Source organism: Puma concolor, chromosome A2 (genome assembly GCF_028749965.1).
Source record: "Puma concolor isolate L17-30 chromosome A2, mPumCon1.1.hap2, whole genome shotgun sequence".
In the NCBI taxonomy this organism is placed as follows: Eukaryota; Metazoa; Chordata; class Mammalia; order Carnivora; family Felidae; genus Puma; species Puma concolor.
This window is the reverse complement of record NC_141668.1, coordinates 104914946-104941490: the sequence shown is the minus strand read 5'-3', so window position 1 is coordinate 104941490 and position 26545 is coordinate 104914946. Positions and strand designations below refer to the sequence as shown.

At 49.6% G+C, this 26545-nt stretch overlaps 1 protein-coding gene across 12 annotated transcripts in view; it reads right to left on the bottom strand.

Moving 5' to 3' along the window:
- The window catches only part of COBL (cordon-bleu WH2 repeat protein), a 267995-nt gene that overhangs the window by 34633 nt on the left and 206817 nt on the right, over positions 1–26545 (bottom strand). The gene's annotated exons all lie outside the window — the stretch shown is intronic.

The following is a 26545-nucleotide window of genomic DNA, read 5'->3' as shown; positions in this document are numbered from 1 at the left end:
AGCCTGCTTGGGATTCTCTCTCCTTCTCTCTCTGCCCCTTCCCCTGCTCATGCTCTCTCTCTCTCTCTCTTTCTTTCTCAAAATAAATGAATAAACTTTTTAAAATAAACCAGCAGGACGGAATAAACTTTCAGGAATTACGTTAGAGCGTTTTCAGAAGACGTACAAACACAAAACACATCCCAAGTGGTTGTAGAATATGCCCACGACACAAAAAAGAAGAAATCACACTGGGGAAGGGTGCGGACTTGGTGGGAGAAGGAAAGGTGAGAGGGGCTGTGGCTCCTGGAGTCTTGATTTGGGGCAGGAGGTACCGAACAGGCAGAATGGAAGGAAAATGGGGTCCTGAACCACCCAGAAATACGATGCCAGACAGAGAAGCAAGACTCTGAAGTCTTATGTGTCACAAAGGCTGTCACAGACCTTGTGAGAGTCACCTTGACAAGGTACGTGGGAAAGAAGCCTCACCAGCGACAGAGTGAAAGCACGGGTCCCCAAGGATCGCATCTCACATTTCTGCATCACTACCTGTGGCCAATGTCAGCTCCGTCGCTTGCTTAGCTGGCTAATTTGGTTATTTCTACCTTACCGATTATTTGTATAAATTGTCTGATGTTTGGGACTGACTGAATGGGACAGACAGTAAAAAACATGGCTTACTCACATGGTTACCTGGGTCTGGACTAGTGCAGAAAACCACATTTTTCATATTGAGAAGACACACTAGCAGGGAATATCAAGGTAATTTCCCTACAATAATTTTCAGAAATCATAACATGCTAACATGCCATCAAAAGGCAATACAGGAAAGTTAAATGACTCTTAACCATGCTTGTATGTTGTGTTTTTCACACACACACACACACACACACACACACGGCAAAACCACCTAAAGGCCACTCGAATACAGTAGAGAGTGGTTAGTATAAAAATAATGAGAAGTAACACTGCCCTCTTTCCCTAGAGGCCCCCTCCCCAGAGTCCAGCCCGTCTTGGGGATGCACATCTGCTTATAACGATGACACGATCATCATCGGTGCCTGTCATTTTAGGAAACTTGCATACAACTGTTTTCATCCTTGGCCGAAGTTAACAGACCGCACAGCCAGGAAATCAGACATTTCACACACAAACCACCTGTCTCACTCACAATTATGGTGGCCCCCAATAACTTGGCTTTATGCCAGAAAGCACTCATCACAGCAGAACCTACTGGTACCCAAAAGAACCTCCCTGCAGATGCCAGGCTCCAGCCTCAGTTGTCAGGATCTGCTGCAAGGATTCCAAGCTGGATGTCGTCCCTGTGGGAAGGGAGGGACCCATCTCATCCTCCAGCCCGCTTATGCTTAGAGATACTCTCCCCACAACTGCACCTTACCAGACTTTTTCTATTGGGATTCTTTTGAGTTTTAAAATAAAAGTTTTGTTTTTTCCCCTGGGGTATAGAAAGGGAGACTCTAACAATTGGAAAGAGAATAGCCACTCACCCCCAAGATGACTTCACAGTTGGTCACTTTTTCTTGTAGTCTTTGTTTCTTAAGACTTTCTTTTTGATAAATCTCTAACAAAATGCCTTAAATGTGTGAAGAAAAGCAGATACGTCACCCTATTGATGTACTTCCTTTACACTCAACTGATTGAACAAGCTACTTCTCTCCTACGCCTTTTATATCTGTTCAAACAATTATGGTACTGATTCAACTGTGGCCTTGAGCAAATCCAGGTGACAGGGAAGGGTCTGGAGGCAAACATACCTGGGGAGCACTGCAGGCCACGAGCCTTTGCAGACACCTATCTGTGCCCAGCCTGAGGAGTTCAGCAGCAAAGAGACAGCGTCTTCTGGCCCAACGGCGTCTCTGTCCATCTGGCGGGGCTCAGCTTCGCCTCCCCTTTGGGATGGTTGCTGTTCCAGGCTGGGACTGCATGGAGACCCCAGGCTCCTATTCCAGTCCGGGCTTCACTCCTGCCTCCAGCATTCACTGTTCTCAGTGGATCACCCCTCACAGCAGCTGGCGGATGGGGGAATGTCACTAATGGTCCCATGGGTGACCACATCCCAGAGAGGTGGGGGGGGGGCTGGTGAAAAAGTGGGAGCTCCTTTGCAACTCTCCAGACTACCTGCTTTTGCTCTGTGCTCAGGAACAAATCCATCCTGACAGACAGCCTGAGATGACTGTCATTAATTTGCCATTTTTTCTAGTTCTGGGAGATCACCCTTGGCCTGTCCTCCAGGTCCCCTCTGGGGGCTCAGATGGATCCTCCTCCCTTTGGTTCTCTTGGGCCTTTATTTGTACTTTTCATCTTATGCCTCCAAGAGAGCAAGCCCTGGGCCTTCCGTGTCTGAGGCAATGGAGGTGCTTGGTCCCAGTTTGCATCCTACAAGTTCTCCGTGGACATTGCCTTCCTGACGGGCACCTGCCTCAACATGGCTGGAAGCGGCCTCCAGCCGATCTCGCCTTGGCACGTACATGACACTGTGGTGTGCCTGAGCGCTGTGCCATCCAGGCTGCTCAGGCTGGCAGTCACGCGTCTTCGTGGGTCATATCTCCCACGTGATGCTCAGAGCCGAGATGCCCGTCTGCAGGGATCTAGCTCATGGCAAGACAAGGTTGCCACTGGCTTCTCCAACTCCAAACAGAAGTCCTGATTTTCCCACTCCCCAAAATCCCACTGAGCTTTCTCTAGCAACAGAAAAAACGGTGGGCCCTAAATAAATAGAAGTGCATTGGCCATAATTCATCTACGCGTTTGTTACTTTTCTCTGAACTTCCACATTTTAATAAGTAAAAAGTATACGTTCATAGGACTTCTTACCCCTGTGGTCACAGTTCCACCCCAAGGAGGTTTCTTCTTTTTTTAAAAATCTTTATTCATTTTGAGACAAGAGGAGAGAGCACACGTGAGTGAGCAGGCAGGGTGGGGGAGGAGGGGGCCGTGGTGGAGAAAGAGAGAATCCCAAGCAGGCTCCACGCTGTCGGCGCAGAGCCTGACTCAGGGCTTGATCCCATGAACCCCAAGATCGTCACCGGAGCTGAAACCAAGAATCGGACGCTTAAGCAACTGACCCACCCAGGCACCCCACAAACAGATTTCTTAAATGAGATGTTTTGTGAGCATTGAGGGCTCTTGAAATTCAACACAGACTCTTGGCTGTTTTTGCTGCACTGAGTACAGGGCATGAGCGGTGATTTTTACTGTTTTCCTGCCTCCCTCTCTCTCCTACAGAAGATTCTGGATTTTAGGCCCACATACATTTGCTCCAAAGATCATCCGCCCTGAGGTACTCCCTTGGGGGGCCGAGGACACGTGGACCTCCTCTTGGCCCAGACTTCACACCCAAAGCACATGGTATTCAGAGAACGCTCGGGTCAAAATCCATATCTGAATGTGAGGCCAAAGGATGAAGTGGCTTGAGAAAGGTCACCCTGCTCACTGGTCGTGCTGGGTGAGCTGTCCCAACAGCCCTGTGCTGTCCCCTCCCACGTGTGACCTTCTTACCACCAGCCTTAGAAAGGGCCGGTCCTTAGCCCTGTGGAGTCTAGAATTTTACAAATACCGTCAGTCGTTTCTTTCTAGAGCTGTGGATTATTTATTTTTAGATTTTTTTTAATGTTTACTTATTTTCAAGAGAGAGAGAGAGAGACAAAGTGCAAGCGGGGAAGGGGCAGAGAGAGAGGGACACACAGAATCTGAAGCAGGTTTCAGGCTCTGAGCTGCCAGCACAGAGCCCGACGTGGGGCTCGAACTCACGAGCTGTGAGATCATGACCTGAGCCAAAGTCGGACGCTTAACCCACTGAGCCACCCAGGCGCCCTGAGCTGAGGATTATTTTAGTCAAAGGAGGCAGTGTCTCATGAGGCTTATTTGAGGGTAATTTAAAAAAAGAGAGAGAGAGAGAGAGACGCTTCAAAAGTGCCCTGTACGTCCTTTAGAAAAGGGTATTTTCCAGAACAGCTGCCTCTGTGAGTACTGGTCTCCTGCCCTCACAGGCACCCAGAGCCTGGCTCACGACACAGGCCGGGGAGAACAGGGTCCTGCTCCCCTCTGCCCTCTGTCTCAAGCTTGATTCCATTCACTAAACTTGACCCCATCGTATATTTGAGTATGAGGCCCTCCCGGAGGTAAAACTCAGCATAGACATCTCAACCGTTACCCTTGGAGAAATGTGACTTTTCTGCACACATTTTCCTTGTCATCCGTCTGACTGCACAGGACCGTGACTCAATCATGCCCTGAGCCAGCAGGTCTGCTGGGGCAAACAGGCCATCGTTTGCTTATGGGCTCCCGTCCCCTCTTTCCTTTCCCGAATATTCCCGGCGGTAGAATAATGCCTTCGCGCAGCTTGGACATTGTCTCTAAAAATGCGTCCGCTTCACGAAGCCCGAAATCAGCATGGAATTCTTAGGTTCCTGAGTCCTTACAGGGGGCACTGCAATTATCTGCAACCCCCCCTGCAACTCGGGGTTGACTTCCCAAGGGCAGGAAGGGGCGATGACTCCAGGCCCGGCATCCCAGCGTGATCTGCATTTCTGGCCCCACAACAGGCCTATTCCTGCCTCGTTTGTTCGCTGGGTCTCTGAGAATAGAATAACCCAAGGTATCAAACAAGTCATACCCAGGGGCTGGGGAGGAGTGAAGAGCTAGGGTCTTGTCCCTTTAAGGCACGAGTTCTTCTGGACTTTTAATCCCTCTCCATCGGGTGACCTTCACTGGTGCCCGGCACGCATTGGGTGATCGTTTTGAACCACAGCCTTACGCCATGTGAAGACAGACACGTTGGGAAGGCCCATCGGGGGCTAAACAGCAAAGAGGATTAAAATGGTCCTAATTAAAATCGCTCATTATGTTTCTCACGCTTTGAAACTGTTCTGAAAAGAAAATGTGCCCTCAGCAACAGGCTAATCCAGCACTTTAAGTCTCTAAGGTTACTTTTGCAGTGCACCTCCCTGACAGCGCTACACCCCGGAACAGCAGACCCAGCGTGGGTGTTTGGAGCGACACAACCCGGTTCATCTTTCTGCTTGTTTGCCCGCGTGCCCGGCATGAAGGACACCTGCTTGAAGGCACAGCTGCCGCTCCGAGTGACGCCTTCCTCATCCACAGCTCTGGGCTGCAGCCCTGGGTCACGGCGTTACTGCAGGGCAATCACTCAAGTCAGAATCTTGGTGTCCGGGCGCTCGGGCTGCCCACTGAGACCCGGGGAGAGGCTTCCCGTCAGCGCCGGTGGTTTCTCTGAAGTGGCCGATGACACCCCAAGGGTCTCCACCAGATTAAGCCAGTGTAAGAGCAGCCACACGGCTCGGGCGGTCCCAGATGGCACGGTGGCCTATTTATTTCTGTGTTTCATCATCCCATGGAAACATGGGTGCTTGCCGATCTACAAGTGCGGCAGCAGAACATGATCTCTTCCTTGTCAGCCCTGGGCACGGCTCGACGTGTCCCGCGAGGCAGCCTGGAGCCGGCGGACCCCTGGGGCTGTGTGGTGGGTGCGGGGCGGCTGGTGGCATGTGCGGGCCTGTAGCGTCTGGCCCGGCCGTCCCAGGGGAGGGACAGGCTGACCTCCACGCCAGGGTACGCACGGGACTAACCCTAGCGGTGTTCCCACTCACCCAGGCTGCAAAAGGACCCAGCAGCCCTGGAAAGCCCTGGAGGGCATGGCCTCCCCCAGAATGCCCCGGAAAGGGGGGGGGGGCACACCTCACAAGGGTGGGGCACTTTGTCCTCAGGAGCTGTGAAAAGGCACATTTTAAGAAGCCTCTTCAAAGTCATCCAACACCCTAGCATAAAAGAGGAGGACGGGAACAGCCGGCATCATCGGCGTGAGCTCCCGAAGGAGAAAGTTAAACAGTTTTGCCCCAGGCTTCTGTGACAGTGGAATATTTACATTTTTCGGGGTTTTTAACATTTATTTTTTTATTGTTTAGTTTTGAGAGAGAGGGAGAGAGAGATGGGGACAGAGGATCTGAAGCAGGCTCTGTGCTGACAGCAGGGAACCCGATGCGGGGCTCGAACCCACAAACCGCGAGATCATGACCTCAGCCTAAATCGGACGCTTAACTGATTGAGACATCCAGGTGCCTCTACATTTTCCTGATTTAAAAAAAAAATTTTTTTTTTTTTTACATTTTATTTATTTTTGATAGACAGAGACAGAGCACAAGTCGGGGAGGGGCAGAGAGAGTCGGAGACACAGAATAATCCGAAGCAGGCTCCAGGCTCCGAGCTGTCAGCACAGAGCGAATGTGGGGTTCAAACCCACGGACTGCGAGATCATGACCTGAGCTAAAGTCGGAAGCTTAACCGACTGAGCCATACAGGAGCCCCCACATTTTCCTGTTTTTTTTTTTTTAAATGAGGACTTGAATTACCTTATCTCTCCAGTTTGACTGAAGCAGGGACACAAACTCACACGTGCACGGGGTCAAGGACCATCTGCGAGGGACAGATGTGAGGCCAGGTGGGGGCATGGGCCACGGAGAAGAGTGCGTGCCTGTCTACAATGAGCAGCTACTCCTGTGTCCCACGCTGTTTCTTTTGTGAGGAAAAGCGATTTTGCTATATATATATATATATATATATATATATATATATATTTTTTTTTTTTTTTTTTTTTTGCGGGGGGCGGTGTTGGTGGGGGAAGAGCTGAAATCAAGATTTTAATGCACAATCTCCTGTGTTTTAAATGTTGGCCACTTTCCTAATAGTTAAGATTTGTTGAGAGCTGGCCATTATTCTTTTTTTAATTTTTTTTTTAACGTTTATTTATTTTTGAGACAGAGAGAGACAGAGCATGAACGGGGGAGGGTCAGAGAGAGGGAGACACAGAATCCGAAACAGGCTCCAGGCTCTGAGCTGTCAGCACAGAGCCCGACTCGGGGCTCGAACTCTCGGACCGTGAGATCATGACCTGAGCTGAAGTCGGCCGCTTAACCGACTGAGCCACCCAGGCACCCCTGGAGAGCTGGCCATTATTCTAAATGCTTTACAGGTAGGTAAGTGTCAAAACTACCTTTGCTTTCAAAATACAACTCAGGCCCAGAGAGGTGGCTGAGATGCCCCGCCCCCACCCCAGACTTGAGCGGATATGGTCGGGCTGCCTCAGCATCTGGGTTGCCTGGGAGATGGACCCCGACCATCCAATCAAACATGGTAATCCTGCCCTCCTTGCTGGTGATTGGCCTGTGCATTCTAGCTGCAGCCAATGGGTGCACGGCGCCCCCAGGGCCTCCGTGATTGGTTCAGAACTCTCGCTCATGGCAGAGTTTGGATTAAGAGCCTGCCCCGCCTCTAGAATTGTGTCAACCTACAGATTTCCTTGCGGATCAAGCCAGCTTCAGTTGCTCTGTTTACAGGCACGAGCATACTGATTCACCCGCAACACCTTTTCGGGTATACATCCAAAAGAATTGCAAGTAGGGTTTCAAAGACATATCTGGACTCTGTGTTCACTGCAGCTCTACGCATGGTAGGCAAGAGACGAAAACATCCCGGATGCCTACCCACAGGCCAATGGATAAACAAGATATGGCTACGTGTAGGTGGACTATCATTCAGCCTTAAAAAAGAAGTCCTGTCCTGTGCAACAACACGGGTGACCCTTGAGGACACTGTGCTACGTGAGCTAAGATAGTCACAAAAAGACAAATACGTAGCATTCTGCCTTCTGAGGTTCCTAGCATAGTCAGATTCACAGAAGCATGACCTAGAATGGTGGGTGCCAGGGGCTGGGGCAGGGGGCAAAAGGGAGCTGATGTGTGATGGTCACAAAATTTTGGATTGGCACCATGTCAAAGTTCTGCAGATCCGTTTCACAATGCTGTGAACGCACTCACTGTCACTGACCTGGGGACTTAAAAATGGGTACGACGTTAAATGTCGATTTTGATTGCAACTGAAAAAAGAAAAAGCCGGAAAACTGACTCAGCAGGTTAGGCAAACAAGGGAGAGGAAGCCCAGCTTGGGTTGGAGTCCCCGGCCTGCCTCCCATGCAGCCCACGACCTCCCCCCCCCCCACGTTAGTGTGTGGGCCCCGTTTCCTCAGAAACCCTCCCAGGGGGGAGGAGCCAGTGACCACTCCCATCTTCTGTGACAGACAGGATTCGTGACATTGGACCGGCGAGAATCACACTGATTTCAGGAGCAGCGTTTAGAAGTTGGTACACGTATGGGGCGCCTGGGTGGCGCAGTCGGTTAAGCGTCCGACTTCAGCCAGGTCACGATCTCACGGTCCGTGAGTTCGAGCCCCGCGTCGGGCTCTGGGCTGATGGCTCAGAGCCTGGACCCTGTTTCCGATTCTGTGTCTCCCTCTCTCTCTCTGCCCCTCCCCTGTTCATGCTCTGTCTCTCTCTGTCCCAAAAATAAATAAACGTTGAAAAAAAAAATTAAAAAAAAAAAAAAAAAAAAGAAGTTGGTACACGTAAAACAACTTCTCGGCGGTACGATGCACACAGAACGTAGAGGGAAAACAAGAGTGTGTGTTGAGATTATGAAAGATCTCCAACGCCCTGGTATTTAGGACACGGCTAAGAGACAAGATGGGTTTGGTGTGTGTATGTGTGCATGTGCGTGTGCATGTGTGTGTGTGTGTGTGCATGCATGTGTACGCACATTCACAGATGCCTGGAAGATCCAGGTGAAAGCTGACAGGTGTGTGGGGACAGCGGAAAAGAAGGCTCAGGGACATTTGATTTGGGGACGGTGGAGACAAGCGGAGCCCCTGCTCTTGTGTGGCGGGAATGTTTCCGAAGGACTCTTGGCTCGGCCCGCCTCCGGTGGTGCTATTTGGAAGCGAGGACAGGCATGTGATTGAGCCCCAGATACTCCATGAGCTGCACGGCAAGGATGCAATTTGAGGTCGGGGCAGAGACAGGACGTGCATGCAGTGGTGGCCCCTCCGTGGCATCAGAACAGCACGGGCCGCCACCTGTTTTGGGCAAAATGGGCCCAAGCAGAGACGGAGGCAGCTACCCTGCGCTCCTGCTGTGGGCACAGCTCAGACAGCCCAGCCTGTGTGTCCCCCCAGCAAACGGCCCCTTGTTCTGGGCTGAGTGGTGTTCCCCCTAATACCATAGGTATCCAACCCCCAGGACCTCAGAATGTGACTGTAGCCGGACGAGGTCTCTACAGCAGTGATTAAGTTAAAGTGAGGCCCTTAGGGTGGGTCTTGACCCAATATGACTGGTGTCCCTATAAGAAGAGGGAGACCCCAGCGTGCGCGCCCCCCTAGGAGAGTCCGCGTGAGGACGCTCTGGGGAGTACTGCCGGCCAAGGGGAGGGGTCTCAGGGAACCAACCGTGTGGGGCACCTTGACCTTGGACTCCCAGTCTCTGGACTCCAGAGTGGCGAGGCCAGAGTGTCTCCTGTTTGGGTGGTCCAGGCTGTGGGGTCGTGGTGGCCCGAGCAGGCTCAGACACCAGGGCACGTGCTGCTGTGAGGAAAAGGTTAAAGCAGCGGGCAGCCTAGGACGACCTGTGAGCGTGAGAGATGCTAACACGAGGTAACCGTCTGGACCGTGTTTGGGGTCCTCCAACCTCATCCTGGGCCGGGCCCCCCATTCATGGTGCTTCGGTGGGCCCCATCCTTTCTCTCACCTGGGGTTTTCACAGACGGCTCTGCTCTCAGCTGGTGGCTTTGGGGCGAGCTTCCAGCAAGAGAGACCACCACCCCGGTGCAAACAGCAGGTCCTGCTGTCTGTCCTCTACGGACACACAGGCCAGGCTGCGGGGTTCACGTCCTGCCTGAGGTCAACTTGCTCTCGCTTCCGGCCTCTGACACATTTCCTGCCACGTCTGTGCCTGCGTTTTCTCCTTTGTAAAACGAGAAGGTTAACAACAGCACCGACCTTGTAGTGGGCGGCACGAAAGGGTTATTAACCCACAGACCTTCAGACGGCCATTTTATCCCCTCCGGGAAGGGAACCAGCAAAGACTGAGTCCCCTCCATAGGCAGGCCCTGCAAACTCGGGCACAGTGGGCCCTGGGGCAGGCCGCCTCCGCTGCAGCAGGTGCTCTCGGGCCACCAAACAGCCAGGTGCGTGCAGGTGCTGGTGCTGAGGAGAGACGCGGGACAGGGCTGGGGTCCACTCGAGTCGCACGGGATTTCTGCCCGTGCTCATGCACATCTTCACCACGAAGGGACCGCATTCTCCTTAATTCTGTGGTAAGGTAGGCACCGAAGGGAGGGCCAAGCGTGGCCACTATCACTGCGTGCCGTTCTGACCTGTCCACACGTATCGGAAGGATGGGTGGATGGATGGACAGATGGACAGACGGAGAGGGACAGAACAAACTATAGATAGGCAGAGCCACTAATACACACACTGCCACATCCTCATTCCTTTTTGGATCCCATCACCCCACCAGCAACAGTGGATGGGATTCTGAATCTGAGCCCAGGCTCTCCTGAGCCACGTGGTTGTGGGCAAGTGCCTACACTTTCTGGCCTCACTTTCCCTTCTTTGTAAACAGAGGGGGCTCCACCCTACGACCTGGTCACTGAAGTCTGCTCTGTCTGTCCGGCTGCAACATAATATTGGAATCAACCAGAAGTCCTGATGTTTGTCACTTGAACCTTTGTTCACAGGGACGACTGTCCTACGATGGGATAATCAGGGCTCCCCCTGGTGGTTGAAATGAACAGGGACAGGCACTCATTGACCGGGAAGCTCTATCTTGTCAATAAACCGGCCCCTTGGCTGCTTGCTGACCTAGGGGACAGCTGCGGGGTCAGCGGATGGCCTGCAATGCAGCTCCTCGCCTCCTGCAAGATGGGCAGGTGGGCTCCTCTCAGCTAAATTCACCCAGTGTGTGACTTCATTCACACACTCATGCCTCTTTAGCAGGAGAAAATTATGCAGTTGAGAACAATCTTTCTGCTTCCTCTTGAAAATCTGGATAGAGGAGAAACAGTTCAATGGCTCGTGTGTGCACAAGTGTGTGTACTGACATGTCCCATACAATGCATTCAAGCCACTGCTTTGACCAAGAATGTTGTGACTAGTTCTTCCGGTAGGATCACTAGGCAACTAACTATCACAGACCGCATTGATTTGAACACTTGATGTTCGACATTTTAACAATTCCCTGATTAATTACAGAGCTTTACTTCTCAATTAATTTAGAATTTTGACTATTAAAGATTATACTTTGCTATGGGGCACCTGGGTGGCTCAGTCAGTTTAAACGTCCAACTTCGGCTCAGGTCATGATCTTGCGTTCGTGGGTTCAAGCCCCATGTCGGGCTCTGTGCTGACAGCTCGGAGCCTGGAGCCTGCTTCGGATTCTGGGTCTCCCTCTCTCTCTGCCCCTCCCCTGCTCAAGCTCTCTCTCAGTCTCTCAAAAATAAATAAACATTAAAAAAAATTTTTTTTAGAAAGTTACACTTGGCTAGCTTTTCCCATTAGATTTGCAGATAAGGTTATCTGTGTAGTTGAGTGTATAACGTTTCATTTGTGTGTATACACACACGTACAGATTACAAACAATTACAAAGGGACATGGGGATGCTGGGGAGGGTGCTGGCAGTTTACTGTCTTGATCGTGCCAATGGTTTCACAGGTGTATACAAGTTTTCGTGTGTGTGTGCCAATTATACGTCAGTGAAACTTAAAAAAAAAAGACATCAAAACTACAAAATCCCATTGATTTTCTCCCTCTACTTCGACTTGCAGTGTTCATTCCAATACTAAAGACTAAAAATCTCAATCTAACACTGTTCTTGTATATTCACTGAACTTAACTCAGTCTTCGCACATAAACTATGTGCCACGGGGTCCTTAAGGCCCTGCCTCAGCACGCCCCGGCCCTCACCAGGGAACCATGCTGTCCTCATTCCTGTGACAACAGCAATGAGAGGGACAGGAAAGGGGCTGGCACACACACAGAAGGCAATGCTGCCTTCTAGCACCTCCCCCCCTGCTGGTTTCGTCAACATTGTGCCTGCAGGGCCGACCTGGGGCTTTGCCCACATGAGAGAAGATGGGCCAAGAAGCTTGACCAGGAGAGATGCTGCAAACCCAATACCACACGGATCAGGCAGGAATGTCAATGAGAGAAACAGGCCAGAGGCACACACGCTCTTTACTCCTATCAAGAATGACATTTTCTCTCATTTTTCTTGAAACGGCAGCTCTACAAGGTTTGTGATTCGTCTCTCCACGTTTGTCCACGTAGAGCCAGGAGACCGGTGTTTTGCGGCAAATCTGACTTAACACTGGCAACTCTACTCAGCCAAGGGGATGCGTCTGTAGTCTGGATACGGCAATCTGCTGTCCATTTTCTCCTCTGAATTTAGAAGTCGTGCTATTCAGAAAGTCTTCATATCCCTCCTTTACCACTTCTTACTCACTCAACACACAGGGGAAGATCCTTTCTCATCAACACTAGTTCCTTACGAGCCAAAGGAGAGATGATGATGCACACTGGTTACTGTGTTCGGATTTAGATTGTATGTTTGGCTGTTTCCCCGCCCCCCTCATCTTACTCCCTAAAGACTGGAGGGCAGATTTATCGCCCTGGAAAAAATGCAGTCGGTCTAAATAATCTGAGTACCTTTCATCTCTTTCTATGCTTTTCTTTGCCGAAGGAGATGGGAAGATACGAACTTCTGACATTTACACAGCTTCATCCTTCGTAATAAAAATGTATTATTTTCTCAAGAAAGAGAAGGGTTATGGAAAGCATCGAAGGGCACGATAAACACAGAACGTGATGATAAATTTAATCTCACAGTTTCCAGCGAAGGGAGTTTTTGGTAGAAGGGTTACCGGTTCTGTGCTCCTACTGGTGATGAATGAAGCATGGGCACAACAACGTAAACCACAGATACGCCACGGAGAGCTCTGAGACTCATTTCCTTTAAGACCTGGAGCTTCGTCTTCACTGGAGCGTTTGAAGTCTGCTCACTGTTGTTTTACCACGGTGAGTGGGAAGAGCTAGAACTGTTTTGAGTTTTCCTCCTGATCCACATTCCTCGGGTATGAATGATGAGGTAGTTAAAACCCACGCATGCACACTATTCAGGGGGAGAGAAGTACATGCTCTGTGAGTGGATGAACTCCTGGACGATGGAGAATTGGTGCTGATTCCGGACACCTTCTGTACTTGTGTGCAGGGCCCTTATCCCCCCTCATCCACTTGGAAGAGGTAATCCTATCTCTATTATAGAAAAGTGTACCTTGGGGCGCCTGGCTGGCTCAGTCGGTTAAGCGTCTGAGTCTTGATTTCGGCTCAAGTCATGATCTCACAGCTGTGAGATCGAGCCCCACGTCTGGCCCTGCGCTGAGTGTGGAGCCTGCTTGGGATTGTCTTTTCCTCCCTCTCTCTGTGTGCCTCCCCTCGACATAAACAAATAAACATTATACAAAGAGAAGCAAAGCGTATTGTGCTACGGGAAGCATTAGTCCATGCATGGACACGTTTTGAATCAGACTACGTGAGATACGAAAAGCAGCGAATACACCATATCATGTTACAAACCCAAATCAGTAGGAAAGCCGCGATGACGGGCAGCCGATAAGCAACGCCACAGGGATGCGACGCATGAGTGGTCGTGGTGGGGGCTAAAATAAAAGACCAGTGTGTAAACCACGTGAAGATCTCCCCACACCGTTTCATCTGCTGAACTGGAGTGTTTCTTTACCACTAAATAATTTTAGAATCTGCATAGATAGGATTGCATGAAATCACAGCACGTTCTACTATCCACTGTTGATACTGTCTCTGTGATGAATATGAAAGAATTTACGCCTGTTGTAGCTGAAAAACAACATATAATTTTCCTTTCACCTTAGCACTTGCTATAGAACTGGTATTCCTGAGGGACTCCTCTGTCAGCCATCAGGAGCGCGGGCCAGCCATCAGGTCTGCTTGATCTGTCTCTCAGGTTAGAGAATGTGCAGGACCTCAGATTTCTTTTACCGTAATTCTTTTTTTTTTTAAGTTAATTTTTTTATTTTGAGAGAGACAGAGATGGCGTGAGCAGGGGAGGGACAGAGAAAGGGAGACAGAGAATCCCAAGCAGTCTCCGTCCAGTCAGCACAGAGCCTGGAGCCGGGCTCGAGCTCACGAACTGTGAGATCATGACCTGAGCCGAAATCAACAGTCAGATGCTTAACCGACTGAGCCACCCAGGCGCCTCTACTGACTGTTAACTCTTGATAGCACGTGTCACATCATGGACCAAAGAAACAGTTCTCTGGCTGACTTCTATGGAGAATGAATAACCCCCAAGGAGGGATGGGTTCGGAGATGACCCAGAAAGAAAACCTCTCTGAGATGTACGTGCTTTGAGGAAAAATGATTCACTGAATTAATCTGATTCCCAGCAGATTCTAACGCTGGTTCATACAGTGTCAGGACATACGTAGATCTCTAAATCTTGGTCATTGAATTGCCCTGAATCATCCCCAGCTGTGTATCGGGCCATCTGGGTGAAGGAGAGCCCTGAGGTACAATGAAACGTCTGTGACTCTGGCCAATTTTGTGGCCGATTCTATTCGTCATGTGAACTGGTGTGGATTAATTGAGTTTGCTCCCTACGTCCGCACATACACATCTAAGTCCTCCATTCTTCCACAGAGCTTGACATACGTTTTGTTATATTTTCTGTTTTCCCAACCAACAATTCTATGAGCAATATCACTTTCCCGTTTTCTTTATGCCTTAAGATTTTCTGCGGCTCTTTCTCTTTGGCGTAATAGCTACTTCTCACACAGATGCTTACTGCTGTAATTATATACGATCTTCTACAATCTTAATGTCTGGGTCATAAATCTTGATGCTTTCCCCAACGTTCAGGTAAACATTATCTTTTCTTGTTTAGACTCTCCCCACTTAATGATTTGAGGTCAAGTGACTGCTACTTATCAGACAAAAGTTCTTTATTTAAATGCAAAAAAAAAAAAAAACACAACACAACAAACAAAACAAAAAAGCACTAACTTGTTCTATGTTTTCTTGTGAGTAGTTCCTGCCACTTTCTGGGTTGTTTTTTCCACCAACACATGGCACCAGATTGGTTATATATAGCTCTAGCTATATATTTCTGTGAGCGCTAGCTTATATTTCTTTTTTTTTTTTTTCAACGTTTATTTATTTTTTTTTGGGACAGAGAGAGACAGAGCATGAACGGGGGAGGGGCAGAGAGAGAGGGAGACACAGAATCGGAAACAGGCTCCAGGCTCTGAGCCATCAGCCCAGAGCCCGACGCGGGGCTCGAACTCACGGACCGCGAGATCGTGACCTGGCTGAAGTCGGACGCTTAACCGACTGCGCCACCCAGGCGCCCCTCTTTAACTATTAATACCAACATCCGCTGCGATAATTCCTACATTAGTCAGCACTAACATTTTTATTGTGATCAACCAGACAACAGTCATACAAGTAAAAAAACACTTCTTTTTTCTTACTTTGAGTAATAACAGTTAAAAAAATCTTCTGGAGAGATACATGATAAGCCTCCCCGGTTCAAGTGCATCTCTGCGCAATGATCAAAATTCATCAAAGAGGGCACGTCTTTCTTCATAAACCCTGAATCTTAATGTGATTACTCCCACCTGCTTGGTGTTAGGACTGCTGAGGTGGCTGGTTCCCAGTAACTGGCTAGGTTTTCTCAACATGGGAGAGACGTCTTACACTCCGGAAAGACCAGGCAACACGTCCATGGGGACATGGTTCGTCATAACCTTAAGCATCTTTACTACTTGGACAAACCTCCAGACTGGCATTTATCAAATGGAATTATCATCACTTCTTTTCACAGGCATGGGGAACCACAGGTAGTGAAAGCCAAGGGCAGGGGTCACGTGCCGTTCATCGCGTTAATCCCCAAAGTTGGTTCAATGCCTACCGTCAAGCAAGTTCTCCGTGTTTGGTGAATAAGCGGTGGATGACAACGTGAGGTGAGTGACACCCTCTTTCCTCTGTGTTCTTTCTGTAAACTGTCTACATGGTGGGGAACACAGTAATAGGAAGCTCCGAAAAACACTTACAAAACGTTGGGTCCTATGTATCCCTGAATGTGTGCGTGTGTGTGTGTGTGTGTGTGTGTGTGTGTGTAAGTAGTTGTGAGTTCCTACAGATTATATTTACAGTTCATATATTTAGGCACTTAGTTTTCCCAGGGAGACAGAATATTTCCAGTGTATCTAAACTGACTACACTGGCCAATTTGTGGACACAATCTAAAGGCAAATGGAGAAGATACCCTGCGACTGAGTATCAAATAAGAGACATTGAATTAAGAATCAGAATCAGAATCAAGCAAGGCTCTGAACAGAAACATACCCACGAGCCAATGGAAGGGTCATGTCAGACAGGCCAATGTCATCAACCTGGAATTTACACATACGAGGCTTTACCTCCTGCGAAGAAATACGAATGTCGGTCACACAAATCTCTGTTGTTTAAACATGTGTACGTGAATTCTAGAGAAAGTAGAGCGCGAGGGTACAAAGGAGCCCTTTTATGCCGACAGGTGGATGAACAGGAGAAGGAGAGTCAGGACAGGAGAGGCACGAGGAAAGTCAGAGGTATGGCGCTCCAGGAAGGGAACTCCATCAGAAACGCTTGGCATGAGCAGGGAATGACGCACAGCAGTAAACTGTGGGGGTGGGGGGGGGAGGGAAATAAATGGCAAAATATGAACACAAACTCCGGCAAAATAAATGTCATTGTCATCATTCACCTTCAAGCCCCTGGAGACTTAACGCTGTGTAAACAGTGATGGATGGGCCACATCACGTGATTATGATTTCCTCTATTTCCTCCTCGTCTTTTGTCGATGTCAGTGGTTAAAAAGGTCTACTGATCCCCTGGAAGGACTAGATCATAAGCGCCACTGAACTCACTGTTGTCTTCCAGACTGTCAAATAAAGTGATTCGGATTTGCTGCAAAACTTCTCTTTAAAGACCTTGCAGGCAGAGACACTGGCCTGGAATCCCGCCCACCCCCTCCCCCCCAGTAGAGCTCCAGGGGGAAACAGATATTATAGTTTCTTCACACCCTGGATGGCAGACCAATCCATCCCAACCTTGATAATGTCCTTCCTGAGCAGGGCTCAGGCATCCATTGAGAAAACACAGATTGATTAAGTGAGTCAGAGAAAGTCTTCACCTGCACATGCGTGTTGAGTTCTACTGTTCTGAAGGAGCACACCCCTTCCGAGAAGCTTCTCAGTGGGAGACTGACCCATCTGATAAAGGGCCATTCCCTGCCAGTAACTTAAGGTCCTGAGGGTCTCCGGGATAGGGCTTACAATGAAGAAGGGAAGAGGGGCTGTGTCCAGATTCACACCATCTCAGACAAATCCTGAAATAATAATCTAGAAGACGAGCGTGTCGGCTGGGGAATGCTTCGTCCCTACTCTGTTCCCTCCTGAACTAATCAAGTGATGATATTTAACAACAACCCTGAAAAATCAAGCTGTCCATTACTCGTTTTACAGAGCTGAAATTTACATGAGTTCAGAAAGAAGTTCTCATAACTTTTGATGTTAAAAAAAAAAAAAGCGGGGCGCCTGGGTGGCTCAGTCGGTTGAGCGTCCGACTTCAGCTCAGGTCACGATCTCGCGGTCCGTGAGTTCGAGCCCCGCGTCAGGCTCTGAGCTGATGGCTCAGAGCCTGGAGCCTGTTTCCGATTCTGTGTCTCCCTCTCTCTCTGACCCTCCCCCGTTCATGCTCTCTCTCTCTCTGTCTCAAAAATAAATAAATGTTAAAAAAAAAAAAAAAAAAAAAGCTTTCTGGGGCGGCTGGGTGGCTCAGTCAGTTAAACGACTTCGGCTCAGGTCATGATCTCACAGTCCGTGAGTTCGAGCCCTGCATCAGGCTCTGTGCTGACAGCTCGGAGCCTGGAGCCTGCTTCAGATTCTGTGTCTCCCTCTCTCTGCCCCTCCCCCACTCATGCTCTGTCTCTGTCTCTCCTTCATGCTATAAGTGAAAGCTTCAAGAGACACAGACACCCGTGGTGATTCGGTGACCACCACGGGGCTTGGGAAGCGGGTTACAGAAATCAAAGGTAAATTTGCTATCAGCATTCCTAAATCTATGTGACATTCCCTTGCATTGGTAGGTTGGTAAATGGTTAGTAACCAGCTCTCTAGGGAAAAAGAAAAGGGAAAGATCAATCGATCGATCGATAGATTGATAGAGAGAAAAAGTTTTACTGATCTAAAGAATGGGTAGCACAAAACTTACAAGTGAGAATAAAAGAATACGATACTCTTTGTTGTAAATGCTACATAACTAATTTATTCTCACAGAAGGCTTTCATTTATTTTTGCCAAATTCTTTGGTCTGTAGCCCACCTCTTACTACTTCTGACAAATGTGTAGTTTCGAAATGAATGTAGATTGACAACAGATTGTATTAAGGAGTCAGATGAAAATGAAACCGTGAAAAGTCCCAGGTTGGGACTTAGCCTGTTGGCCAATCACGGGAATGACTCTCCTGAGTCAGATCATGGGTGTTGAAAGATGAGAGAACATTTTTTTTCCACTTTTTTGGGTGTTCTTCTCAAGGTACCGTCTATGATATGACATGCTTTTGTATTTAATCTGTATTGATAGCACCCTCTAATCCCTCTCTTACCCTAGATGATTAACAAGACAACAAATCGAGCCATGATGTGTAACTTTCGCCAGCTTCCTCAGTAGGGATACTCCCTCCATCGAAGATTTCCATGTTTGGATGCGAGTCAGCAGATGTGGCATTGGGATGGGATGTGCAGTAGCACACTGTTATGTGGTATTTTCACTGTCGTAAAATGATTGAAACACATTGATTCAACGTATATAAAGAACCTCAAAACTCCAGAAATAGTAAAATGTGGTAAAGTCATTAGGAAGTGATAAAATTTCAGTATTGGTTATATTTGTTTTTAATATCATCTGTCAGCTTACATAATTGACTTTTAAAAAAATATTTGTTTGGAGAGAGAGAGAGAGAGAGAGAGAGAGCGAGCCAGGGAGGGGCAGAGACAGAGTGAGAGAAAATCCCAAGCAGGCTCTGAGCTCTCAGCGCCGGGCCCGACAGGGGGCTCGATCTCATGAACCGTGAGATCATGGCCTGAGCCAAAATCAAGAGCCCGGACGCCTAACCGACTGAGCCACCTAGGCACCCCCCTAATTGACTTTTCAATAATAGCTCTGTTTAGCGATCAGCTCGCAAAATTCCTGAAATTTCGAACAGTCTGCTCTCGCTAACCGGTGTCAGGCCCAGGGCATACCTGCTGTACTGACCTGTCACTAAGTTCTTCAATTCTCTCTCCAGTCAGGGACACAGCGGCTCGCAAGTAAAGCACTAAAAAGTAACTAGCAGAAGAAGTAAGTCCACGGGAGTTTTAAAAATGCGTATCCCTAGCTCTACTGCGTGTCTCTCACTGCTTTGCTTCTGAGTAGCCATCAGTCTTTAGTTCATGTTGGGGGGACTTAATGGTTTGCAAGGAGCCATGTTAACAGGCTAGACATTCAGTTCCATTTTTTTTTTCCCCAGTGCGCTTCTGAGCAGGGACAGACTCTGCTCCCACAGTCACTGGTTTCCTTCCATTTGCTCACTATCTGCTTCCTGTTTTCCCGGACACTCGCGCTTTCCCAGGGCTGTGGGGGCCGCTGGGTGGGCCGGCTGCCCTGCCCCCGGAAGGAAAGCGGCAAACACACACCAGTCGAGGGCCAGAGCACTTCCCTGGGCTCGCCCTGAAGTCCGCACACCTGCCAGGCTTCAAGGGCGCTTGTTTCCACCCCAAATGAGACTCCCAGAATTGTACTTGTGTCACAGGCGTGAAGATTAACGGCTTTGTTTTGAAACAGGCGGAGTGTCTGGGTTCAAATTTTAGAGCAGGGGCTTAGGTGACGTTAAAAAGAGGATTGGTCCCAATTTAAGGGACGTCAGCAAAATTCTCGTCTATCTTTTCCTGCTTTATGCTCTGGGCTCGGGCAAGCTCACGGCTGATTGCTGAGCCAGAGTCTTTAGCGAGCATCTGACCCAGCGTGTGGGGATTCGATTACAGCCAGTGAATCGCGGAGCCGTGCCCGGCGTAGTCCTGGATTCTCAGTTCTTCTGCTGAGTCACACTGCCTAAAATATGAATTATTATTATTTTATATGTTACATATGCATTTTATACATTTTGTTGTATTACATTATGTGCATTATATTATACACATATTTTTAAAAGGTCGTATTTTATATGTATATTACATTATACATTTTAAATATATTTTTATATATTTATAGATCATATTATACATTATTAATTTTCTATTAAGCACACTCAAATGACTATTTTGTAATCGAAAATGGCTAGCTGATTTCTCTCATTTTATTTCTCTATTCTAGAACCTCCTTACAATTCTTTAGAATGGGATACTTACTCACAGATTGAAAACCAATCACCTAGAGGCCACCATGGTGTCGCCAGGGCTGTTTTGACTTGACAGGTCATTTAGATCAGAGGACAGGGACCCCTTTTTCCTGTACGCCTTTAAAATCCTTTGCCAATCACCCCAGCAATGAATGGCCAAGGAAAGACTGACTTACTCAAACCTATTATAGGAAGACGTATAGGAAGATGACAGTCGTTGAATGGTTTAATTTAAAAAATATAAAGCAAATTGCGGGTCAGTAATTTGAACTCTCTACACATTGATCGTTAAATCTCCAGGGGCTTCTCACTGGAATATGTAATGGATGATGTGTTAGCAGCCCAATCATTACCAGCTCTGAAAATCTCGTCAACACACAATCCAGCGAGCCAGTGACACAGCCTCCGTCATCGTGACTCACGATGAAGGGGCAACCGAAATCAACTGTCAGCAGAAAGCAAGCTGATTAGAAAGTTAGAGGGAAAAAATCCATATGCACAATCACATTGGCTTAGGCGTGCCCTTGAAGCTGCTATGTACATGCTTAGGTGTCCAAAGGTTAATATGAAAGCTCATTAATAGGCCACAGACCATGGGACACATCCCAGGGGATGTGTCACTATAACCATGTTATATTCCACTGTCACTATATTCCATGTCACTGTCACTATATTCCACTGTCACTATAACCATGCTAAGAAGCTCAGCACAGCACCGGAGACTTATTCACGAGGACCTCTGCGCCGTAAGGCTTTGAGAGGTGACACAGCTCAGTCGTTTTTATCCTACATGGACAATAAGTAAATACCGACTCAGACTCCACAGGCCGTCCTGGCCTCAGCTGCCAGGACAGAGCTGCGAGCAGGAACCAGGGGAGAGGAGACTCAGCTCTGCCCCAGGGGATGGCCGGGACAAAGACCTTGAGAGCTGGGCACACACACCTCCCAGTGGCCCCCAGCTGACTCTGAAAAGGCTGCATTTTATCCTACCAGAAGCTCACTCTACAAGAGATAAAACTATGTTGCTTATAGCAGGAAGTCATTTTATTTATTATTTTTTAGAAGTTTATTTATTTATTTTGGGGAAGAGAGAGAGAGGGGGAGTGAACCCAAGTGGGGGAGGTGCAGAGAGGTAGGGAGAGAGAGAATCCCAAGCAGGTTCCACGCCGTCGGCACAGAGCCCGAAGTGGGGCTCGATCCCACGAACCCATGAGATCGTGACCTGAGCTGAACTCAGGAGTAGGACGCTTAACCGACTGAGCCACCCAGGCGCCCCTGGGGACAATTTTAAATGAGACACGGGATTCCAAAGTGGATTGGCCAGACACACGTCTGATATCCTCTTAGCAGCTAAAAAGATTACGAGGAAACCAGGCTCCTTAGTCTCTGGGTACCAAGTGGGCATGTGCTAATGTTAGGAGTTTCGATCTCCACTAGTTCTCTGGTCTGCAGAAGCAGGAATTGAGAAATGTAGGCGGAGGCCAGGCGTGAAGTGGCCAGTCCAGCCTTCAAAGTGTCCCCTGAGGAGGGCAGTTCCTTGGTCATTTCTGACTTTCAGATGCTTGGCCGTGCCGTCTTTCACCGTCCACTTCATCTCCGCCATTGGCTCATGGCCCTCTCTCTGCTCCCACTCACAACGTGCCCTCCGCTCTTCAGATGGCAACCACACCAAGGGTCATGACCTGAGATGGTGGATACTGGGGGCCGTTTGTGCAGCGTGCCTCCCCTCTACGTCCAGTTAACAGAGTGTTGACAAGTGACTTCCACATGCCAGAGAAAGTTGACCCTTTTCCCGGCTGTTGGGTCGGGCTTCCATCATCTCGGGTGATTCTGTTCTCACCAGAGACTGGTCAGCTACTCCCCAGCTGTGGTCAATGAGACATAAGAGAAAGATCCACAGGTGGGGGGCTTCTGGGAAAGGTTCCCCCTGAAACCATTAGAAGACACGGTCTCTCCTCCTCCTCTGAAAATTCTTGTGTCTGGATATGGTGTGTGGAACAGCCAGAGCCCCCTCAGTACCAGCCCGGGCAGGAGGAGGTCGACCCCAAAGATGATTTAGAGAGGATACTGGTCGACCCTCAGTCCCTGATGACAACTTTAGGCTTCACTGAAGTCTGGGGTTCCAGCTCAAGGAGATGAAAGTTTCCCCACACTGCGGAGGAGGGCTGGAGAGCGGTTTCTCTTCCTTTGGGCGTCTGTTGTCACATAACACACTACCTCAAGAAGCAGAGTCTTAACACAAGAAGCATTAATTATCTCCAATTTTCTGTGGGCACAGCTGGCTGGTTGCCTCTGACAGAAGGTCCCTCACAAGGCTGCAGCCAAGGTGCCACTGGGCTGTGGTCTCAACCATGGGGGCTCCTGAGGGAGCTTCCAGACTCACTCCACAGGGTGTTGGCTGGACTCAATTCCCATGCTCGGTGGGCTGAGGACCTCAGTCGCTCACTGGCTGTTGGCTGGAAGCTCCCTCAGTTGTTTGCCACGTGGGTCTCCTCACAGAGCATCTCTCAACATGGTGGCTGGCTCCCCTCGGAGTGAGCGAGGCAGAGAGGGTATCCAAGATGGAAACCACAGTTGTTGTTTTTTAACCTAACCCCAGAAGTGACAAGTGACATCCCACTACTTCTTCCATATTTTCTTCTTTGATGTCAGTCACTGAAGTCAGCCCGTGTCCAAGGGGAGAGGGTTGTACAACGGGGCGCACGCGGGAGGCGGGGACCGTTGGGACCCACTTTAGCGGTATCCACCACACCACTGAAGGCATCCTAACAGGTAGGCCAGAGCAGGAAACAAGAAAGTGGCGAAGTCTGGGTTGCTGACCGCTACTGAGATCCTCACATCTTCCTCAAGTACGACCATGAGTGTGGATGAGCACTGACTCTACTGAGAGTACCCCACAGACAGAGCAAAGCAGGGACTGGATGCCCTTGAGCCCAGAAAACATCTTAGTTCGATAAAGCTAATCGAACATTGAGTGTCATCGTAGTGTGATACTTAGGATCGACAGCGAGACTTATTCTGGTATGTTCTGCGACTGAATCTATGCTGTGTGTCGGGCATCATGTTGAAGAGCGGATACAATAAGAAATAAGACCGGTGCAGCCTCCAAGTGGTTAGCAGAGCAGCACATTCAAGTGCGTGTAATACAACGTGGGGAGGAAACACCCAGATGGGGGAGAAATCTGGACTGGAGGGGTGGCTTCCTGAGGCGGTGGTGGAGTGTGTTGAGCACGTCAAGTTCACATCAACCTGATCCCCACGCGGGGGGTACCCAGGGGGAGCCGGGGAGCGGGCTGGACACAGGTGGCCTCTGGGAGCCAGAAACACACGTGAACGGATGTTCACCGCTCTTCTGCCCACAAACCATACATTGGCTCCAAAAGAGTGCAGGGGTCACAGTCAAAAGCGGCATCGACCCAGACCACAAGGTCTTCTCCCGGTGGCGTGGCTGCAGGCGAATGCGGTTTTCGTGGCCCTGTGTCACGTGCTGGTGGCACTTAAGCACGAAGACGGGAAACGAGGCATCCAGCTCGTTGTCAGGTCGGCTGGGGAGGCTGGCGGTGGACGGGAATGTGGTGCCATCCAAGCATGAGGACGGAGATCACGCCAAGACCCTACAGAGGTCAGGGTCGGGGCTAGGGAACGGCCAGAACAGAAGGTTCTGGAGACATCAGAATGAAGGGCAGTGCCCTGGAAGACCCATTTCACATCTTCTTGCGCTTTTCCCGTGTACAGACCATCATCTCCCGGCTCTTTCTTTTTATCCATGAAGGCTGGACGAGCTCGCGGTTTTCAACAAAATGCATTTTTCGTCTTTCTAACAACCCGAGTGGACTATACTCTGTGTTGCAGAAACAACAATCATCATGCAAAGCCAAAGGATGCCCCCGTGGGGGGTTCTTGGTCTGGTGGCGAAAACAGCATGGGGGTGGACGGAACCAAGACTGAGGGTCAAACATACTCTAATGAGGATTCCTGCTGTACCCATATTGCGGTAAGACCCCGGGCCAGGGATGGAAGTCCTTCTGACTCAGTTTCTCCCAGGGACAGAACCTACCCCCCGTGCTGCGGTGGGGTCTGAGTGAGGTGTCACGTGAGACGCCTCGTGGACCGCCCAGACGTCGTCGGTAGTCAGGGTCCGTCTCCACCAGGAGCGTATCGTTTCTTTCACAAGGAACGTGCATCTGACGCCGAATGCAGGAGGAAGTGGACAAGAGCTTGTGGCCGGTGTGAAAGGGTCTATACGGAGCTTCCCTCCACAGCTACGGAGAGTCAGAAATCTGGGCAGCTCAGTTGGTTAAGCAACTGACTCTTGATCTCAGCTCAGGGCACGATCTCAGTTTGTGAGTTCGAGCCCCAGCGTCAGGGTCTGTGCTGACGGCACACAGCCTGCTTAGGATTCCCTCTCTCTCTTTCTCTGCCCCTCCCCTGTGCGCTCTGTCCCTCTCTCAAAATAAATAAATAAACTTACACACACACACACACACATACACACACACACACACACACACACGAATAGCCTGAAATCTAACTGGAAGAGTAGCAAGCATGTAGATGCCTGCAAGGGGTGCAAACGCGCACCCAGTATTCACGTGCTAACAGCCGTAGCTCCCTTGAGACAAGATAGTGCCCCAATTTCAACATCTTGTGAAAAAATAAGACCGAAGACAACCAACGATTTGTTTTCCTTAACTGCTCTGAACTCCGGAACCAAAGAAGGCCAGGTTGCGTTCTGCCTGCTTGGGCAGGAGATCTCAGTTTTGTTTTGTTTTGTTTTTTCTTCTTAGTACAGTACTTTCTACGACTGCTTTAATGTTTATTTATTTTTGAGAGAAAGAGAGAGAGAGCGTGTGCGCACACGTGTGTGTGCAAGGGGGTGGGGGCAGAGAGAGAGAGGGAGACCCAGAATCCGAAGCAGGCTCCAGGCTCTGAGCTGTCAGCACAGAGCCCGACGCGGGGCTCGAACCCATGAACCGTGAGATCATGACCTGGGCCGAAGTCGGACGCTCAACCGACTGAGCCCCCCAGGCGCCCCAGGAGATCCCAGGTTTTACTGCTATAGAAAATGGGCAAGAAAGTTCTGCTAATCAGGTAAAAGAACAGCTCTGAGTTGGATGCCCCAAGTTCTGGTGCAGGAGCAGCCAGGATGGGAACAGGAAGAGGAGGAGCCTGGCTACCTGCAGGCGCTAACACCCCATAGCACCCCCCCCCATGCCTCCTGCCCTTCCTCACTCTTTTACTGGCATTTCTGTGGCTGCACGGGAGGCGAAGAGAAGGGCAGGGAGTTAGGAATGGTGACTGAAGGGCAAAGGAGGCTCTGATGACCAGGGTCTGGGGACATGAACGCATGGAGAGAATATTCCAGAACCCCAGCGGAAACGGAGCCGTGAAGCAAGATGGTGAACTTCATCTCCTGTCTGTTGCCTGCCGACTCCTTTGGAAAGTCTGCTAAGGGCAGGGGCGGGGAAGGATTCCACAGTGGGATAAATCTTTTGTCCCCAAGCCTGATGCCCGCCTTTGTAAGCAGCCCCCGCCCCAGATCCTGCCCAGCGGTCTCCCCAGCAGAGCGCCCTTCGAGCACAGGAGGAAGTGAGAGCCCGCTGGTTGGCATCAGTTCCGACGTGGGGAAGCGTAGGAAGCCTGACTCTCCCATCCCGGGTCGGTCTCGTGACCGCTCCCTGGTTGCCCACGGGCTGTGTTCGGCTTTGTCATTTTTCCTCAGCTACTCCTCCCTCACCGGGTCCCCCACGGATGAGAATCTGTGCGCGAGGACGGCAGCCACGGTGTAGACCGCCAAAGCCCACGGCCTTGGCACGTGGGGCTCAAGATCTCTTCAGAGACGGCACAGCTCCAGAGTCATCTGCGCCTCAGCTGTTCTCTTTCTGACCGAGAATGTCTCATCCTTTGTTTTTTAATGCCCTGTAGAAAGTGCTTGCTTCCAGAAGCATGTCCAACGTCAAGAGGATCAAATGTGTCTGAAGGATGGAAAGGCAGTATTTGTAAAGAAAGAGGAAGTGAATCCAGATGATTTTTTCCTACAGGAGTAGGTAAGTAATCCCGCCATCCTCTTCTTTACCCAGAAGCTGGCAGTGAGTTAATCGTCATTTCCAGAGAAGACAGAGAAAGATCAAGGGGTCCCACGGCAGGAGAGTACGAACTTCCTAACCGGAAGGTTGCACCCACCCACGGGC